The sequence below is a fragment of the Bos indicus genome, chromosome 19 (genome assembly GCF_029378745.1).
Source record: "Bos indicus isolate NIAB-ARS_2022 breed Sahiwal x Tharparkar chromosome 19, NIAB-ARS_B.indTharparkar_mat_pri_1.0, whole genome shotgun sequence".
Taxonomy (NCBI): domain Eukaryota; kingdom Metazoa; phylum Chordata; class Mammalia; order Artiodactyla; family Bovidae; genus Bos; species Bos indicus.
In genome coordinates this window covers 33,096,958-33,118,691 of record NC_091778.1, presented here as the reverse complement: position 1 = coordinate 33,118,691, position 21,734 = coordinate 33,096,958, and the positions used below count along the sequence as shown (strand labels likewise).

The window sequence follows — 21,734 nt, the reverse complement described above, 5'->3', positions numbered from 1 at the left end:
TCAGTCTGTGCCGTTCACTGCGGTTTCCCCAGGACCAGGCACATAGGTGGATGCTCAAAAAATACCTGCTGCCTGACATTTGGAAAGTAGGCCTAATCATGAAGGAGAAGGTTTTACCAGATAGATTAAAAAAAAAAAAAAGAAACATTTTGAGGAACTTCCCCAGTGATACAGTGGATAAGAATCCACTTACCGGTGGAGGGGACACAGGTTCAATCCCTGGACCAGGAAGATTCCACATGCCTCAGAGCGACTAAGCCCGTGTGCCACCACTACTGAGCCCACTGAAGCCCGTGGCACCTAGAGCCCGTGCTCCACACCAAGACGAGCCATCACAGTGAGAAGACCAAGCACTGCAGCAAAGAGTAGTCCCTGCTCACCGAAACCAGATCAAAACCCGCACGGCCGCGAAGACCCAGTGCAACCAAACATGAATAAGTAAATACATGATAAAAACGAGTATCTTGAGAATCGCCCAGTCAGCTTCCACAATCTGCTTCATGTGTGTCTTGGGAATCCAAGGGGGACAAGGGGAACCAGGCCTTCAGTTTCATGCATTCTACAAAAATCGTGTCTGTGTTTATGTGGGTCCTTTGCCAGTCTTATGAAAGGCATGAATAGCACTCTGAGTGCAGACATGAAGACAATCCCTTCACCCCTCCCTGAATCCACAGCCGATACAACTTGATTTTACAGCTCCTCCAGTATAGAGGAAGGATTTGTTCTTCACCCTTGACTTTGACTTGGCCTTGTGACTTTGGCCAGGAGCTTACAGCAGAAGTTCCGGTGTGCTGAGTCCCAGCCTAAGCCTCTGGAGGCCTTGTGGGCTTCTACCCACTTGGGAACCTGCAGCACCATATGTATAAAGCCCTGTTCCCTGCTGGATAATGGGAGATACATGGCTCGGTCAACCCGCTATTCTGAGCAACCAAAAACCAACCGTAGGCAAGTGAGTAGGGCCATCAAAACCTGCCCTTTGATGACCTGCAGAACCAGCCTGCTGTGAATCGCAAATAAGCAGATCCACCTGAACGACTGAGTAGTGAGCAGTATTAAATGCTTATTATTTTAACACATTATTGACCAGAGATGTATTAATCTGTTTTTAGAGAGAAACACAGTTGACATCCCTGTACCTGGTAGCTCAGAGAGTAAAGAATTGGCCTGTGATGTAGGAGATCCAGGTTCAATCCTTGGGTCAGGAAGATCCTCTGGAGGAGGGAATGACTACCCACTCCAGTATTCTTGCCTGGAGAATTGCATGAACAGAGGAGCATGGTGGGCTACAGTCCATGGGGTTTTTAAGTCCAAAGAGTCAGACACGACTGAGCAACTAACACTTTTCCACCAAGTTGTTACAGTTTACAATTGATCAAGCATTCATGATACAACTCAGAATCGTCATTATCATTCACATTTTGCTCTGTGAGGCCTTTCCAATCTTGTGTATATTCTAAAGGTAAATTTTTCTAAAATGATGCCTGGCAAAATGTGGATTGAATAAGAATTTTTCAGTGAATTTTCTGCAAGTAGTGTCTTGATTGTGCGTGTGACGTATATACTACCGTCTCAAAGGAAGATAGTTCCTCAGAATATAGTTCTGATTCAGACGATGTGAATATTAGACCAAGAAAAAGACAATAAAAACCTTAGTGACTGATTCTGATACATAAACTGAAAATGAAACCATGGTGCTGGGGAATGCTTCCACAGAAGAGTGGATTGGAGACAACATTTCACAGAAATGAGAGGACTTTACAGGAGTGTCAGGTGTGACTACTGAATGTAGTAACCCTCAGAATGTAGTGAAATAACAGAATTAACTTTGGCCAGGCAAAATAAAGATCACCAGCCACAGGTATTAGTTGCTGCAAAAACTCCCTGATCAGTAACGAGGAGGGAGGGTTGGATGGCATCAATGGGCATGAGTTTGAGCAAACTCGGGGACACAGTGAAGGCCAGGGAAGCCTGGCGTGATGCAGTCTATGGGGTCTCAAAGAGTTGGGCCCGACTGAGCAACCGAACAACAAAGTCACTGGGTCATGAGGAGGCTTGTTATTCAGCAGCAGCTAACAGATACAGCAAGGAAAAGTGGTTCCTTATCTCTGCTTTTCCTCATAATCCATCACTTTTTCTCCCCAAATGTTCTCCATTGTTCCCCTTGGAGCTTCTCTCTCCAGCCATTTTCCCGACAACCTTTCTCTTTCTATTATTCATCCTTTAAAGCCTGCAGTCACATTGCATGTGAACTTGCAGATCACCACTGAGAATAGAAAATGGAATCTGAATACATATGAAAAGGCATTTTTTTTTTTCAGTGAGAAGCATATCATGCAGGGGCTAATTGTGTGTGCATGGTCGGATGGCTGAACATGCCCCGGAGAAGTGTCTCCACCTTCCATCACAGCATGCTCATAAATAGGAAACTCAGGAACGGTGTGTGCAGCCCACTGGGAACAGAGCAACCTCGGGCCGGGGGCTTTCCAGTGAGCTGCTCAAAGGCAGAAAGGAGGCGGGAAGCTGCCCGCCTTTTCTGGTGCACACAGATTGCAGGTAGGACGTGTCTCCTGCCTCCATCCAGATGAATAAGCTCATGAGGAGGTCACAGAAATGGGAGTGTTGCCATCAGAAGGAAGGCTGCTTTAGTCAACAGAATTGCATCTCTGCCTCAGACTGCCATTTCTCACTGAGCTGTGGGACCCAGCACGAGGTGCCATTGTCAAGGCCAGCTTTAGCCCAGGTGAAAGAATTAATCCATTTCTGCATAAAAACAAAACAAAAAAACCCACTAATTATATTTGCAATACAATGTTTTCAACACATTTTCTTTCCTTTTTTTGTTTTTGTTTGTTTGTTTGTTTGTTTTTTAATCTTTTGGCCACACCACAGAGCATATGGGATCTTTTTTCCCTGACAGGGATCAGACCCATACCCCTATTTTGGAAGTGTGGAGTCTTAACCACTGGATGGCCAGGGAAGTCCTCTCAATGCATTTTCCGATTATTTGCAACTCTTGATCTTTACATTGTGAGAGAAACAACCGACGTTCCAAGAAATTAAATGACTGACTCCAAATCGTGAAGCATTCCAGCAGCTGGGTGGCTAACTACCCTATGCTTTAATTTCCTTCATTTTATTAGTTTAACAAATATTTCTTGCTCATTTACCAAGGGCCTTGTATAAAGTGCCATGTATAAAGGGGCATCCCTGGTGGCTCAGACAGTAAATAATCTGCCTGCAATGCAGAAGACCCGGTCGATCCCTGGGTCAGGAAGATCCCCTGGAAAAAGGAATGGATACCCACTCTAGTATTCTTGCGTGGAGAATCCCAGGGACAGAGAAGTCTGGTGGGCTACAGTCCTTGGGGTTGCAAAGAGTCAGACACGACTGAGCGACGAAGCACATGTACAAAGTGGGGACTGTCTCTTCAGATAATTTGGAATTTTTTTCCTGGAATTTTCTTTAATTGTTCACTGTATAACACATATGAAATCTGAATTGCTAATTGAAAAGGAAAACTTGTTTTAGGAAGTTACTCACTTAATCTAGTACCAGCATAACAAAGTGACAATACCTATCACAAGAAACAATTTTAAATATTAAGTATAAAATGTTAAGTGTTGATTTTAGCTATGTAGAATAATATATCACAAAAGGTAAATATAGGGTTCCAAAAGGCAGCTCATAGAAGACCTACTGGGTTCTTCAGATACCGAAATTGTAACCTTTTGAAATAATGTGTAGTTTTCCCACTTGGGGGGCAAATTCTATTCTCAAGAGCATTGTTAACTCTTGTTTGTAAACATGTTGACTTTCTCCTAATATTTGCCCTGGGTCAGGAGAAAACATTTGTGTGTTCAGGGTGAGATAATATCCTTTAGATTGTGCTTTTATTATTGTACATGCAATCATGTCTTCTACTTTCAAATACTTGGAATGGGATTCAGAAACGCATCCTTCCCTGTTTACAGTGGAGCCAGCTACTAGCAGAGAAATCTAGGATGAGATTAAAGGGACGTTGGTATTTTCTGAATTTAAATATTTTTTAAGGAAAAATGACAGCTACTGCAAAAATGATTATAGAGCTGGTATGAATCCTTCGTGATGAGCAGCAAAGCACTTATTAGTAAAAGCATGATTTGAAACTTTAAAAGAAATAAATGGTCCAGGTTTGTGTGTTGACAGGAGTCAATGGACCAAATTTGCATTTACTGGGGAGCTACCACTCTCGCCTGCAGTTTTAGGAACAGTATTCCCACCAGGTGAGCCTAAATCAGAACTGAGTCTCTCTTTGTCCCTCTTGAACTCAGGAGTCTGGTTGGAAACGAACTGTCTAGAAGGTAGTCTGTGTCAAGATGCCAGATGGTGTGGGGGCAAACAGACCTGAGACAGGAGGGAAGCTGACGGAAAGTGTGAAGCAGAGATGTTACGTGAAATCCAGGGAAATCGGCAAAGCCGTGTTGGTGTGTGTGAGAGAGAGGGCTCAGGCCTTACTCAAATGAGATGACACGGAATCCTGCAACTCAGCAGGCAAGACGCTGATTCAGGATAATGAACGGAAGCGGCTGATACAGACCTCCTGGTGTGGAGTGAGGCAGGCCAGAGCACTGGAGTCTGGGAAATGTCTCTGAGTTCTTAGATCTCTCTTGTCCACCCACAGCCCCTGGCTCTCTGGATCCCTGCTTCCCCCTCAAGCTTCTAGCATGCCCAGGATGAGATCTCTAGGAGCTGTGCTCGGGGTCCGCTGTCAGAGACTCTGCCCATCACCTGACCTGTTGTGGCCCCTACAGCGGGCACTGGCCCCTGTAGCTCACCCCACAGGGCAGGGCCCACCCACCCCTTCCAGGTCCCTCTGTGGCTTTTCCCCACTCAAGACCCAAGCTGGAATCCAGGGTGGGGAAGGTCAGAAGAGTGACAGCAGAAGCCCAGGGAAATCCAGGGTGGCGTTTTTGACCAATGAGTAGTTTGAGTAACGTGCTCTGGACAAAAGCAACAATTAAAAGGCTTGAATGAGTCAAAGGTTTTGTAACTCAAGAATCACCCAGTTCCCCCATCACACACAAACACACACCAAATCCATAAGATTCTTATCTTGGCCAACTGGTCTTGGACCTGATTCTAACATTAGATTTCTCCATATCTTGTTTTTTCTTAAATATATATATATATATATATATATATATATATATATATATATTTGGCTTTACTGGATCTTAGTTGCAACACTTGAACGCTTAGTTGCTGCATGTGGAATCTTAGTTCCCTGACCAGGACAGAACCTGGGCCCCTGCATTGGGAGCACGGAGTCTTAGCCACTGGACCATCAGGGAAGTCCCTATGTCTTGTCTCTGCATCAGGATCAGCAGAGGTGCTGGTTAAATATGCAGATTTCTACATCCAGTTGGTTGATCTTTGTCTAATTGCATCAGAGATCTGAGGGTAGGACCCAGGAACCCCAACTATTAGCAAGGAGCTGGATGGATAAGAACCTTCAAGTATTTCACAGCATGGTGACCTGGAGTTGGAGGAGCTCTGGATTCGTCTACAGGTACCTGAGGTTTACTCTTCTTATGAAGTCTGTTACCAGTACCACCCTAGAGAGTCAGGTTCTCCTACCCACCTCTTAGCTGGTAACATTAGACCAATACTTATCGAGCACCTACCGTGCAATAGGAACGTTCTGGGTCTGCAGATAAAGTAGGAAAAAGTCCAGGTAAAAATCCTGGCTCCTGTGGAGCTAATCTTCAAGTGTGTGTTAGTCACTCAGTCATGTCCAACTCTTTGCAACCCTACTGTAGCTCACCAGGCTCTTCTGTCCATGGGATTCTCTAGGCAAGCTGCCAGGGAAGTTCTGTGGGAGGGTTTCAAGTGGGAGGAGACAAATAATAAGTAAAATGGATAATAGTTAGAAAGTGGTAACTGCGGAGAAAATGAAGGGTGGGGTGGGGGTGGGGGACAGACTGGGGAGCAGGGGGAGTGGGAAAGCTGGAGCTGAGCACAGGGGTTGTGGTTTTCAGAAGGGCTTCCTGAAGTCATCTCTGAGAAGGTTACAGCTGAGTCATGACCTAATGAGGGAAAAAGTAAGGATGCTTTTATGGACTGAATATTGGTAGAAGGAGTAAGCTCCTGTGTTGAAGTCCTGGAGAAGAACCTTACCTCAGGGTGAATGGTACCTTAAGTCTCACTCACACCAGACTTAGCTGATATTTAAATGTGACTTTGGGGTTAGGGTTGCTGCTGGAATGGGTTAAGACTTTGGGGTTATCAGGATGGGGGTGAGTGTATTTCGCATGTGCGAAGTACATGAATTTGCTGCTGCTGCTGCTAAGTCGCTTCAGTCGTGTCCGACTCTATGCGACCCCATAGACGGAAGCCCACCAGGCTCCCCCGTCCCTAGGCTTCTCCAGGCAAGAACACTGGAGTGGGTTGCCATTTCCTTCTCCAATGCATGAAAGTGAAGAGTGAAAGTGAAGTTGCTCAGTCGTGTCCAACTCTTCGAGACCCCATGGACTGCAGCCTACCAGGCTCCTCCATCCATGGGATTTTCCAGGCAAAAGTACTAGAGAGGGGTGCCATTGTTTTGTCCATGAATTTAGGGGGTCCCTATTTTTGAAGTTGTTTAGTCACTAAGTTAGGCTTCTCTGGTGGCTCAGACAGTAAAGAAGAGCCAGCAATGAAGGAAACCTGGGTTTGAAAGATCCCCTGAAGGGCATGGCTACCCACTCCAGTATTCTTGTCTGGGAAATCCCATGGACAGAGAAACCTGGTGGGCTATAATCCATGGAGTCACAAAAGAGTCAAACACAACTGAGGGCCTGAATACACACCCAGAGTATATACGTTAATCCCGAACTACTTTACCCCACCCCCAACTCTAAAATTTTCAAAGTAGCTCCAAACTCCTAAAGTTCTTTTCTCTGAAGACTTCTGTAAACAATGTTTTCCTTCAGACCTTTCACTTATAGCAAAGATCATTTTCTTTTGTAACTTTCAGATACAGTGGAGTTGCTCACCTAAGTCCCATTGGACCAGATCATAAAGGAATCTGGACCTCATAGAAGTTCATGCTACACCCACGCCACCCCATTCACGCCATGACATATGTCAAAGTGTGAAATCTCCCAATTTTTTGAGCCCTCTGCAGTCCCCATGTATACAAAATGGAAAGGGAAGTTGGGAAACCAGAGCCAAGTTGTTTAATTAAGTCTTCCTAATTGGAAACTTTTTGTAAATCAAAACTTGATTCTCCTGGTTAATTCTGCTTATAAAACTTTGCAAATTAAAACCTAATGGAAAAGAACTAAAAAAAAAAAAAAAATGAAAGCGTTGAAAAATTCCCAAACACCACAATGAAAAGCTATTCTATTTGTTCAGAAAGTTTACTACTAGGAAAATCTCATAACTTATTTAATCCCCTGCAGCTGGGAAAAGCAGTTTAGGTGGATAGAGGAGACCGTTAGAAGGCTTTCTCAAAGGGCAGGGGGACAGAATTGTGTTTCACTGTGCAACATAGCTGTTCAAAGCTTAAGGAAGACCCAAAGATTTGATTACAGGTTTGGTAAAATATTGATGAGGACTCAGTTCCTCCTCTGAATTCTAAGATGGTGTAGGTCTTACTTCTCTTACAGGTCCTAAGGAATAATAAATGCTAGTCACTCAGTTGTGTCCGACTCTTTGCGACCCCATGGACTATAGCCCTCCAGGCTCCTCTGTCCATGGAATTCTCCAGGCGAGAGTACTGGAGTGGGTTGCCATTCCCTCCTCCAGGGAATCTTCCTGACCCAGGGATTGAACCCCAGTCTCTCGCATTGCAGGCGGATTCTTTACCATCTTAACTACCAGGGAAGTCCAAAGAATAATAGGCAGTAGAAAAGGTAAACAAAAATCCCACATGATGAAAGGAAAATGGTTAAACAGGAGCAAAGCAAATGAATTCATCCTGATCTTTCCTACTATGCAGGCTCAGAAACAGACATACAATGTGATTAATCATATTTCTAAATTGGTTCTCAACAATAGTTTGGACATGTAATCAACACAGGTGATAATGCAAACTTACAGCAAGAAATGTGCATCGTCATTTATCAGTTAGTAAAAAATAAAGCAATTTCTGAATATTCCATTTAAAGGAAATCTTCTTCAAATCAGCTAACATTTAAATAATATAAAAGGTCTGCAATGAATTTCTGTGGTTTTGGTAAGCTCAAATTCCCTTCCCGCTCTTCCATCAAGTATCCCATCTCTTCCTTTATGACAGAGGATGAGATGATTGGTTGGATAGCATCACTAACTCCAAGGATATGAATTTGAGCAAAGTGCAGGAGATAGTGAAGGACAGGGAAGCCTGGCGTGCTGCAGTCCTTGCGGTTGCAAAGAGTCAGACACATACAGCTAAGTGACTAAGCAACAGCAACCACCCCTGTCACCTCTGGAGGAGTTGGTGGGCACATGGCCATGATCTCAGGGAGAAACACCATCTAGAGCAGGTCAATTAGAACAACTCACTAGTCAGACATTATCAAGAATCCCAACAATGGCCACAGAACCTCTGATCCTTCTCTTGGGACTTTTCACATGCAGAACGGGGAGAAACTGTCTTATTTCTCCTTTGTCTGCAGTTGTTGACTCAGGATGGTTCCAGGTTGCAGCTCCCCGGTCCGTGTGTTTTCCATGTGACAAGAACTTCACGGAGGAAGAGGTAAGTGACCCCAACACATAGACAAGTAGAAATGAGAAAGAAGGGTGAACAAATAGGTTACTCAAGAGTAAGAAGACTCAAAGGCTTCCTTGGTGGCTCAGTGGTAAAGAATCTGCCTGGCAAGCAGGAGACATGGGTTCAATCCCTGGGTCAGGAAGATCCCCTGGAGAAGGAAATGGCAACCCACTCCAGTATTCTTGCCTGGAGAATCTCATGGACAGAGGAGCCTGGGGGGCTACAGTCCATTGGGTGGCAAGAGTCAGACACAACTGAGCAACTACACAACAAGAAGGACTCAGGAGTGAATACCACATTCTTCTAGTTATTAGATTCACTCAGTCCCAGACTCACTTTTACCTCCATCCCCTCTTTACATGACCCACTAAGTTTTTCTCTGGGCTTTCCCGATGGCTCACATGGTAAAGAGTCTGCCTGCAACGCAAGACACCTGGGTTCCACCCCTGGATTGGGAAGATCCCCTGGAGGAGGGCAGGGCGACCCACTCCAGTATTCTTGCCTGGAGAATCTCATAGACACAGGAGCCTGGCGGGCTATATAGTCCATGGGGTCATAAAGAGTCAGACATGACTGAGCAACTAAACACAGCACAGGTCTTTCTCTATGTTTGTCTTTCTGCCTTTGAAGCCAGGAGCCCTGACTAAAGGAGTTAATTCCCTTGTGATAGCTAAAACTCAGGTTTTATATAAGGAACAAAATCTACATACATATATATGTATATAAAGCATAAATTTTCTATCTCTTCCCCAAAAAATGATAAGTTAGAAGAAACAGTGTCATGAGTTTTTTAAAAAATATTTATTTTTATTTATTTGGCTGTGCTGGGTCTTAAGTTTCAGCATGCATGATCTAGTTCCCTGATCAGGGATCCAACCCAGGCCCCTGCTTTGGAAACACAGAGTCTCAGCTACTGGACCATCTGGCAAGTCCTGGTTTCATGATATTTTTAAATCCTGATAAATTCTCTAATATTGTGTCTGCTTTCCCAGTTACTTTAATTTGAACAGCATCCTGTTTAGAAAAGACACAGTCACCTGAAGCAGCTTCAATCAATGCTGATTTTGGATCTTTGTAGTGGGTACCTGACATAATCTATTTTAAAAAATGAAGGCAAAGAAATTTAAAGACATTCAGAATTGTAAGGGTATCAGATTTTTTAAAAAATCAAACTATTTAAATATTACTTTTAGAAAGTCAAAGAATAAGTGTGTATGTGGCAGAAATCACACATAAACCCCTAAGGGATGAATGGGAAAAAAAAATCCCCCAAACTGTGCTTAGGTTATGAAAGTGGAACTTGTGGCCTGGAACATGAATTTCAGGGTCATCATTACAATGAGCTTCAATGAGTAGTTGATCTGAGAAAGGAAGCAGGGATGCTGGTTTGGGAAACTATGTTTGATGACTCAAGGAAAGTGGTTTAATGAAGAGGAAGATGCTAAGTTTAAAGCTGCGTGGGAAAAGTCTGAGCAGCATCCTTCATCATATGTGAATGTGAAAGTAATATTTCTAAGTTAAGGGATTATCTTATAGAGTACATATCTTTAAATACCCATATGTCCCTTGTTAATTAATTATTGAGCATAGAGGCTTTATTTCTTCATCTACATCACTAACATTCCTTTTTTTTTTATGTGGACAATTTAAAAAGTCTTCATTGGATTTGTTACAATATTGCTTCTATTTTATGTTTTGGTTGTTTGGCTGGGAGGCATAGGGGATCATACATAGTTCCCCAACCAGGGATGGAACCCACACCCCCTGTATTGGAAGGCAGAGTCTTAACCACTAGACTGCAAGGGAAGTCCTCTATACCACTAACATTTTAATTGACTGATATTTTATTTTCTTCCATGATTTGATCGGGAAAATGGAGCATCACCTTACATACATGATGTGTGTGTGTATAGCATATTTATTCAGTTCAGTTCAGGTCAGTCACTCAGTTATATCCGACTCTGTGACCCCATGAACTGCAGCACACCAGGCCTCCCTGTACATCACCAACTCCTGAAGCCTACCCAAACTCACATGCATGGAGTCGGTGATGCCATCCAACCATCTCATCCTCTGTCATCCCCTTCTCCTCCTGCACTCAATCTTTCCCAGCATCAGGGTCTTTTCAAATGAGTCAGCTCCTCACATTAGGTGGCCAAAGTATTGGAGTTTCAGCTTTAACATCAGTCTTTCCAATGAACACCCAGGACTGATCTCCTTTAGGATGGACTGGTTGGATCTCCTTGCAGATTTATTACATAAATGCTTAACATGCCGGAGAAGACTTTTAGAGTCCCTTGGGGAGCAAGGAGATCAAACCAGTCCATCCTAAAGGAAATAAACCCTGAATGCTCATTGGAGGGACTGATGCTGAAGCTTAAGCTCCAGTACTTTGGCCACCTGATTCCAAGAGCTGACTCATTGGGAAAGACCCTAATACTGGCAAAGACTGAGGGCAGGAGGAGAAGGGGGCAACAGAGGATGAGATGTTTGGATGGCATCACTGACTCAATGGACATGAATTTGAGCCAAGTGTGGGAGACAGTGAAGGTCAGCGAAGCCTGGCATGCTGCCATCCATGGGATCGTAAAGAGTCGGACACGACTTAACTACTAAAAAAAACAAATAATAACATGCTTAACAGGGGGAGTGGGGGAGACAATTCAAGGACTCAGAAGTACAGGTAGAATGTGACCAATAGTTTTGGCGGGGGGCAACAGGCAAGCCGGCCAGGTAATCCAAAGTTTGTGAGCCTGAACTCCACCTGAAACGGTTATTCAGGGTGAGGTTTCTCTGGTTTCACACGAAGTAAATTTAAAGGTAACTACTGAGCATCAGGGCCAAGAAAAATATTATAAAGCTCTCTGCACATATTTAAGTAAAATTCTGCCAGAATCCCTCCCACCCTTACCCCAGGCCTGTGTTTGTCCAGGGACAGAGCCGGACGCTAGGACCTCACCCAGGCGTTTGAGTGGCTGAAACATGGCAGGGAAGATCAGGAAAGTGCAAAATCCATGACTCCAGTGTAATAAATGATGGAAAAGAGAAGGCGTATAGAGTGAGGTAACGTTCCCTGTCAGGGGCCGGGAATACCGTTCCGCCACAAGCAAACAGTGCGTCTGTGTCTTGCTGCCTGGTCCCTCAGCTGTTTTTGCAGCTGAATCCTATTTTCCCAGCTGTGTCTGTCACCGCTGTCCCTGACGGTCATCCACAGCACACACGTCTGACCCGCCAAGGGGATGGGTCCCCCTGAGCCAGGCCTGGCACTGAGCGCTCCAGCTGCCCCCTCTCACCTTGGGTCAGTTGGGTCAGTTCGATTCACTGTTTAGTGGGCAGCACTGTGTTCATTGTTAGGGCTACAAAAAACAGAACAAAACAAAATAATGCTCCTTCCTTAAAGAGTATGGTAGGGAAAACACAGCGTATGGATAAAAAGTAAGTGAACCGTCAGAGAACGAACCAAACGACTGGTAAAGGGGAAGGGATAGTTGAGGGGTCTGGGATGGACATGTCCACGTTGCTATATTTAAACTGGATAACCAACAAGGACCTACTCTGTAGCACAGGGAACTCTGCTGAATGTTACATGGCAGCCTGGATGGGAGGGGAGTGTGGGGGAGAATGGATACATGTAAATGTATGACTGAGTCCTTTGGCTGCTCACCTGAAACTATCACAGCATTGTTAATCAGCTATACTCCAAAACAAAATAAAAAAGTTTTTAAAAAAGTGAGTGAACCCTGAAGGTGAAACCTCATGATACCAAATGAGAACAAGTAGCAGGTAACAAAGGTAATTATTTCATGCTCAATGAACCCATTATTTTTGGGCACATTGTCCAATTACAGTTTACCTGCATCATCTGAGAAAGTTATGAAATGGATACCAAAGTCCATCAAATGTATACAAACAGTTTAATGGGAGGCGGGGAAAACCCACTTTGAGTATGACCACCTTCCAGTTATTCATTCTCTAAGGAGAAATTAAGATTTTCAAGTTAAATATCATAGAAATAAATGAAGGTGTTCATCCTCTGATATTTCATATTCTGCTCATTCTCAGGATGCTGTCTTTTAGAAATGTCTGGGTGACGTCAACATTCCTTTTCAAGTTGCAGAACTTCCCATCTTCCACCTACTTGAGTAAAAAAAGTACGTAATCTAAAGCAAAATAACCCAAACCCTTTGATATCTTCTACACCTTTACAGTGACTGAGTGACTTCACTTTCACTTTTCACTTTCATGCATTGGAGAAGGAAATGGCAACCCACTCCAGTGTTCTTGCCTGGAGAATCCCAGGCACGGCGGAGCCTGGTGGGCTGCCGTCTATGGGGTCGCACAGAGTCGGACACAACTGAAGTGACTTAGCAGCAGCAGCAACAGCAACACCTTTACAGTGTTCGAGGGCTGGTAGAGTTTGTGAGGTATCCCAGAATCTGGACCACCCACAATATGCTGGGAAATAAACAAGAATTCTCCTTGCCCTCTAGCAACTACTCATAATAAAAATATGTTTCCAAAACTCAGTACATGGTTCCTGCAGAGTTTTAACGATATATTGGAAAAAGAATATAGAGGGAGAACATGTGAAAGGAAAAAAAAATTGTCAACGCCTCAGGACTCAGGACGCCAGGTGGATTCTTGTCGATGTTTACCATCCAAAACCTGGGAACCTAGAATAGTTTCTGAGAAATCTTCCATCAAGTAACTCTGGCAACATTGATACTATATTTTGAAGGGAGAAATGTTAGAGATGTTTCTTTCTTCCAAAATTTGCAATGGTGTCAGTGTTCAAGTCACAGTATCTCTTTTTTTTAACTTTTTATTTTATGTTGGAGTAGAGTTGATTTAAAATGTTGTGTTACTTTCAGATGTGCAGCAAAGTAATTCACATGTATCTCTTCTTTTTCAAATTCTTTTCCCATTTAGGATGTTACATAATACTGAGCAGAATTCTTGTGCTACACAATAGGTCTTTGTAGGTTATCCATTTTGAATATAACCTTGTGTACATGTCCATCCCAAACTCTCTATCTCTTCCCTGTACCCTTCCTTTCTTCCCAACCCTGTAGCCAGAAGTCCACTCTCTAGGTCTCCAGTCACGGTGTCTTATTTGAGCCGTTCTTTTTCCCAGAAAGTATGATGACACTTTGTAAACTCTGTGATTTCTATTTCCCTTTGAGTATCTTCCTCAATGTCTTAATCTTGAACTGAATTCAGCTCTAGAAGGTTACATCCAAACCCCTTGAGGAAAAAAAATAATAGATTATGAGGCTAAGAGTTTGACATCAACATATACATACTGCTGCTGCTGCTGCTAAGTCGCTTCACTTGTGTCCGACTCTGTGCGACCCCATAGACGGAAGCCCACCAGGCTCCCCTGTCCCTGGGATTCTCCAGGCAAGAACACTGGAGTGGGTTGCCATTTCCTGCTCCACTGCGTGCGTGAAAGTGAAAAGTGAAAGGGAAGTCGCTCAGTCGTGTCCGACTCTTAGCTATATATTAAATAGATAAATAACAAGGACCTACTGAATAGCACAGGTAACTCTACTTAATAGTCTTTAATAACCTATAAGGGAATAGAATTGAAAACAAAATATAGTAACGATGAGCAATACTTGCTCTTGTAATTCAAGTTTAGACACAGATAAAACTGTACAAAGTCAAAACCAGGGGGATTAGAGAGTGGCTCCTTTTTGCCCTCTTTTCCATCTAGAAGACATTTCCTGATTTCAGTTGACTCGGCAAATACCCACTAGGCAAGTAACAGTCAACTTGATATCATTCAGTTCCACTTCGTCACCCCCAGAGAAGCCACATTTTCTCCTGTAACTTCAGACTCAGACTTGAGAAACGACCTTTAGCACTTTGAGTTAATAATCGTGGAATGCTGCCGGGATATAACTTAATGGGGGTGGAATCAGCTGTAACCGTCCTTGTTGGTGGCACGCACCAGAGGTGAGTCTTTCTGAACACACTCCCACTGCTGTTAAGGGATTTGGGGTCCTGGCAGCAAACCGAGATGGCAGCTAGAGCTCTGATGTTCATTTCACTTTCTAATATGGCTGCACATCTCGTTCACTTTCCTGTCTCTCCTAGTCTCCTCTTTAGAAAACAATTTGTTTCATTCTCTGAAAGCTCTGAGTAAACAGAAAAAAAAAAAGTAGAGTCAGAGCAGTTTGAGCAAACTCTGTAACTGATAAGGGTTTAGGGTGTCTGAGACCCAAAGGTGGGGACGCAGCCTGCCAAAATCACAAGTTCTAAGGTATTGCTCAGGCCGTTAAATTAATCATGGGCAGTATACTAAAAATTGTTGTTGCTGCTCTCTGGTCCAGGAAACCGTGTTCTCTGGCAGCAAATAGCTGTTAGATGTGTCCTCACGTGGCTGACGCCAAAAGAGAGAGATACACTTAAGGAACACTCCCAGCAGTGCCAGTGATTGTAGCCAATGATCAGAAAGAGAACCCTGAATGTGTTGAGGTCTTAAAGGTTTCAGTGAATGTTTTGTAAGCAACAGGAGGGCTTCCCAGGTGGCTCAGCTGTAAAGAATCTGCCTGTGATACAGGACACACAGGAGATGCAGTTTCGATCCTTGGGTTAGGAAGATCCCCTGGTGGAGGAAATGGCAACTCAGCCCGGTATTCTTGCCTGGGAAATCCCATGGACAGAGGAGCCTGGCAGGCTACAGTCCATGGGCTTGCAAAGTGTCGGACACAACTGAGAGCAACTGAGCACTGAAAGTAACATTCCTGAAGGAAGGCTCTGTTTGGAGTTATTTACATAACAAAATGACCTGGCCTTTAACGCAGCTGTTGATAAACCAATTTTCCAAGCCCCAAGTAATGCATAGCAAGTATTAGTATTCACTGGATAAACAATAAATAGATTTTCCTGATTGTCTTAGAATAAAGCAAATACCAAGTCTCTGGCCCAATTTCCCCCTTCAGTAACATCAACCAACATCCTCCTGCTAATGCTACCCAGTCCTCTATGTTTTAGTATCTTAAGAGCTAATCCTTTTGCAAGTTGCTTATGACTCATTTGGGAGGCTGAGTTTACACATGTAGGAATAATAAAGATAAATTAGAACCTGCTTTAAAAAAGCAGAGGATAGAAATAAGAGTCAGGTTTTTCAGGAAAAGTTATTGAAAGAGGTTGAAACGCACCAAGGTCTTAAGTATCTGGGAAAGCCAGCCAAGACTAGTAACTAGAAGGTGGTGGATGGGATCGTATTTTGGTTCTGTCCCCTTCTGGTGGTGCTGAACGAGCATATGACCTAAGGATGTACGCATAGTCATCCCTTGGTATCTGTGGGGTACTGGCTACAGGACCGCCACAGAAACCAAAGTCCACAGATGCTCGAGTCCTTTAGTGAAGCCTTGAGTTCTGAATTCACTGATTCAACCAACTGCAGACCATAAACATAGTATCCAGCTACAGTTGGTTGAATCAGCAGATGTGGCATTTGAGGATATGGGAAGACCAGCTGCAATCAGTGTGACTGTCTCTTCCAACAGCCCCCTTCTGAGGGACTCCCAGCCTGGGGCACCCACAGTACCACACTGTGGGATGTTTTGCCTGGAAAAGCTTTTCTCTTGGGGATCGGCAAGATTCTTTTCCTCTCTTCCTAGAATTCTTTCCTCAAATGCCACCCAATCAATGAGGTTATCTTAAACCCATTTATAGAAAAAGAGCAAGCCCCTCCCTCACCCCAAATTAGCCACTCAGCAGGTTCTGTCCCCTTGCCCTGGTTCATTTTTCTCCACTGAACTTCTCGTCTCCTGCCAAGGTATGTATTTCACCATTTATTTTTGTTTGCCACCCTAATAGAATATATGTTCCTTGAGTTCAAGCACTGCCCTGTTCCCAGCACTTATTTACTGAGGACACCCAATACAATTTTTTGAATAAAAAACCAAATTATAATAACAGATTTAAATATCAATTTTTTTCCTTGAGCATTTCAGTGCTCAACTTATAAATATTATTATCCCTTTCATAAAATCTAGTACATTTTAACAAGCATCTTGAAATATGCCTTTGATTAGCATATGATGAATGTAGTTTGTTAAATTTCATTAAGTATTTTAAACTGCACTTATAAATTAAATATATTCGACTTTCTAATTTAATATATGCCTCTAATAAGCAAAACTTCCCTAATACAGTAAATCCAATAAATTAAACATAACTACAGAAAATCTTTTCTGAAACCTTCTAGTTTTGTATGCAAATATAGTAAAAATTTTTTATAATCTTTCAACCAAATATTACATGTCTAAAATACATTACTCAGCTTTGGAATTTAAATTGGTATCACAAGACTATTTGTCAGATTAATAAATATGTCAATCTCTCTTAGACATACTTTAAGTATCACATATGCACAGATTATTCCTAAATTAATCAAATGCATATTGTGGAACTGATTTATCCCTTCCTTCTAACTTTCCAGACTATTAAGACACACCCACTAAGGAAAAACTATGGCAATAGTTGGAGTTGTCATAGCAATGGGCTGAGTTTGTATACAAGTCAGAGAGTTTAAACCAGGATATGAAATTTCGTGGTTCCGCAAACACTCATCATTATTTAGCCTTTTTGAAAGTTCATTCCCTCTGAGTGTCAGGGAAACCTCACAACCCATGTCCTTGGGTTCAACATACTCGGTTATCTAGTGGATATTCTTGTAGATGCAGTGGTTATCATGTTCACCTCACAAGATACACTGTTACCTAATTCTTTTTGATTTCAGAGTGTCCTCTGCCCTTACCACCTCCCTCCTGTCCACCATCCTTCACAAACCTAGTTTGGTTTATCACTTGATGGGATGATTCAAGTAATTTATTTCTAGCTTGATTCTTTTAAAAAGCATTTATTTATTTGACTGCACCAGGTCTTAGCTGCGGTATACAAGATCTTCACTTGCAGCATGTGAACTCTTAGTGGCAGTATGTGGGATCTAACTCCCTGACCAGGGGTCAAACCTGGGCCTTCTGCACTGGGGGCATGGAGTCTTAGCCACTGGACTACCAGAGAAGTTCCTTCTTGCTTGATTTTTTTAAAGACTTGATTGTTGGGTAGCATTGTCACTTGGTGAGCATGGGGATGCAGGGAGGGTCTCTGGAGCCTGGTGAGAATGTAGGAAGAGGGCCAAGAGATGTCAGGTGATGACGGTATCCTATGAGCAGTATTCTGGTGGGAGCTCCATGACCCGTCAGAGCTGTGGGAACAGAGCTTCTCTTTGAGATCCCGTGAGACATCAGACAAACATGGAGGGCACTACATTCTAGAAGCCTGAAGGTCTGATTCTGAAGGCAGGGCCAAGAAACAGGGCAGTTATTTGCATTAGTCACTGCTACTCTGATTCCGTCTTTATCCTGAGTGTGAAAAGATTAGGGGAAATCAGAGCTGATTTATTTTTAGAAAAATTTGTTGTGTGTCTACTCTGTTTCCGGTACTGAGATATACATAGTGATACAAAGATGGTCAGTCATTAACTCAAAAAACTCCATTGTATGGGATTTCCCTGGCAGTCCAGAGGTTAAGAGTGCCTGCCAGTGCAGGGGACACAGGTTCCATCCCTGGTTGGGAAAGATCCCAAAGATACCAAGGGGCAACTGAGCCCAGGCCCTGCAGCTGCTGAGTCCATGCTCTAGAGCCTGTGCTCTGCAACAACAGACGCCACTGTAGAAGCCTCCACACTGCAAGAAGAGTAGCCGCCGCTCACCAGAACTAGAGAAAGCCCACAGGCGGCAACAAAGACCCAGTGCAACCCAAAATAAATAAATTAATTAAAAGTTTATTAAAATATTAATTAAAAAAAACCACTATAGCAGGAAGTCTGAGATGTGTAAGTGCTGCCTGTTACCACAAAGGACGATATTATGATTGAAACATGGAGTGTAATTACTGTGCCAAGCCTGGTGCACTTGCTCAGTAAAGATCTGCAAAATGAATGGACGGTGGAAGGACAGTTGAATGAATAAATGTCAGGTGCATGTTAGAACTAATAAATACTTCAAGAATCCAGAAGGTGGAAGAAATAGACTGACCCGTCTGGAAATAACTGTGAAATACTCTTTTGTGAGTGATATCTGTATGTTTCACACAGTAGAGAATGGCCTCAGCCACTAAATGATGTAGAAGGTATGCTCGTAAATATCACATGAAACAGAGGGAATGGTAACAAATCCCCAGTGGCTGAGATAAGAAGTTCAATGTTAAAGAAAGGAGAGGAATAAATATTGCATGGGGACTGTGAATCCAAACCATCTGAGGACTGAGAACAGTGGCACAGTGGCTCAGTGACATGGGAAGCAAGGGTGTAAATGATGCCAACAGGCAGAGGGTGAGCTGGGGAAAGTCTATCTGCCCGTTGAGCTCAGCAGGCTCTTTACACCTTCGGTAAGAAACTCTTTGAATATCTGAGAGCAGCCTAATGCTTTCCGGAGAACTAGCTTCTCTGTCAGCAGCCTTCCAGAAACGGCTCCTAAAGAGATGCCAACTTGAGTTGAGAGTTTCTTTTGTGTGGGCTTCTGAACTCCTGGCAGGTAATTCAATCAAATTCCACTCTCCACCTGTCCCATTTTCCTCTCACCCTTGCCCCACCTGCCAAGAAAGAAAGATAAATGGAAGCCAGAACTAACGGAAAGCTATTCGGTGAATTACAGTCCCGTCGCAGATCATTGCAGCTGGAGCCTATGGGATTCGGGTTGTTTTGGGTCATCGCCAGTCCAGGGATTCTGTGAGGAAGCTACAGACTCCAGCTGTCTCATGGTGTCTTGTCTCAAAGACTCTGAAGTAGAGGTTGTGTGGCTGCTGCTCCTGGCACAGGGTGGAGAGGGAAAGGAGTCAGGTGGATTTGTGTCAGCCTCATCGAGTCCTTGCTGAGACCACCTTCAGCTCTGTGCCTGCTGTTGCCAAACACCGCAGAGTATTAACGACCATGCCAAGTAGATTGTTTCTAGAAAGGATGAGTCTGGGCGGGTATCAGCTGTCCTAACAGAGATGAGCAAATTGGAGAAAATAAAATTAAAAAATAACGCCAGTAAAAAGCACCTTTCTACAAGGTCAATGTGCATGCATGCTCAGTCGCTCAGTCGTGTTTGACTCTTTGAGACCCCATGAACTTTAGCCCACCAGGCTCCTCTGTCCATGGGATTCTCCAGGCAAGAATACAGGAGTGAGTTACCATGCCCTCCTCCAGGGGATCTTCCCGACCCAGGAATTGAAAGTTTCTCTTATGTCTCCTGCATTGGCAGATTACCACTAGTACCACTTGGGAAGCCCACAAAGTCAATGCCTGTCTTTTAATAAAGGGGCTTCCCTGGTGGCTCGGATGGTAAAGAATCTGCCTGCAATGCAGGAAATCCGGGTTTGATTCCTGGGTTGGGAAGATCCCCTGAAGAAGATCATGGCAACCCACTCCAATATTCTTGCCTGGAAAATTCCATGGACAGAGGAGCCTGGCGAGCTACAGTCCATGGAGTAACAAAGAGTTGGACACGACTGAGCAACTAACACACACACACACACACACACACACACACACACATAATAAAGCGCTCCTTGAATCACTCATGTAAACAATGAGCATGTATTTATGGAGTATTTATGTACTGAGTATGCCAGAGACTGCAATAAGTCATGAGGTCATAATGATGAAAACTCTTGGCCTCTAATTTATGGAGTTTGTGATCTACAATTCCAACAACATGCAGCTATTACAGAACGATGCCACGAGAATTCACACGAGGCAGCAACTAACTCTTCCTGTGAGTCAGGGAAGTCTTCTCTTTTGGGATTCTGGACCCAGTTTCAATGTGTGTGTGTGTGTGTGTGTGTGTGTGTGTGTGTGGTGGGTCTCTCACATCAGTAAGTGATTCTCCAGACACCAACTGTGTTTCCTACAATTCAGCTCCGTTCTGACACTATCTAACCAGAGGTAGAACCAGATCCCACAAGCTAAGGGTTCAGCTGGACAAGCCTGCTCTGTGCCCCCAGTTCAGATACCAGCCTCAAGCCCAGATTACCACCTGGGCTTCTGGCTGACCAGCTGTGGATTCTGTCAGGAAAATGTAGGCATGGGTTCTAATTCTGCCACTATACGGGTCTATGGCTTTGGCAATGTTAGTTTCTTCTTTTCGTAAATTCTCACTTTCTGTAAAATATGGAGAAAAGACTTGCTTTAAGGGATTATTGTATTAAACAACTGAGGTAAGGCACTTGGCACAAGGTCTGATATATGATAAGCACTTTAAGAATTATATTCATTGTTGTTTTGTTGTTCTTATTATTGCTATATTTATTATTCCAGGGAAAGAACACCTATCAAAGGGGAGAGATCCTAGATTCAACTTAACAACAATAGTGTAACAGAGTTTCTGAAGCACGAGATCCCAATATACCATGAATAAATTTGTTTCTAAGTGTAGGAAACTGTTTTCTCCTCTCTCAATTTCAGTCAAGTTTCTTCTTTCAACCTCCATCTCCTTTTCTTTGTCTCCATTTCTATTGATGTTCCTGGTTTCCATCTCTGGGTCGGGAAGATCTTCTGGAGAAGGAAATGGCAACCCACTCCAGTATTCTTGCCTGGAGAATCCCATGGACAGAGAAGCCTGACGGGCTGCAGTGCATGGGGTCGCAAAGAGTTGGACCCAATTGAGCATGCACTCACATTACTTCTTTAATTCTCTTAAAAGAAACATCAGCTCATATTCATTATTATTGGTCGCATTCTGACTCTGGTTTTTAAAACCATAAAGCCTCCTATGCTGAAAGTCTCTGTTGAAAATTCCAAGCTGTTTTAAAAAGACGACAATTAAAGTTAGTTTCTTCAGGGGAAGAAGATTAAAAGCATGGACACTACTTCACTGAGCCAATTATTCTCTTGACACAATTTAATTATCTAGTGCAACAAACCAGACACCTTTTCTGCCTGGCCATTTTAATGGAGTTTTGACACCAGGAATTTAATTAAGTTAGAAGATCCCCAAAAAACCCTTAGAAGTCAGACAAT

General features: G+C 43.3%; 1 long non-coding RNA gene across 1 annotated transcript in view; it reads left to right on the top strand.

The window, feature by feature from the left end:
* The window catches only part of LOC139177549 (uncharacterized), a 47,218-nt gene extending 25,732 nt beyond the window's left edge, over positions 1–21,486 (top strand). The window contains exons 2-5 of the long non-coding RNA XR_011561998.1: positions 8,619–8,698; positions 11,646–11,776; positions 12,776–12,864; positions 21,033–21,486. This is a non-coding gene — a long non-coding RNA (uncharacterized lncRNA). The remainder of the gene's footprint in view (positions 1–8,618; positions 8,699–11,645; positions 11,777–12,775; positions 12,865–21,032) is intronic.
* The last annotated feature ends 248 nt before the right edge of the window (positions 21,487–21,734 follow it).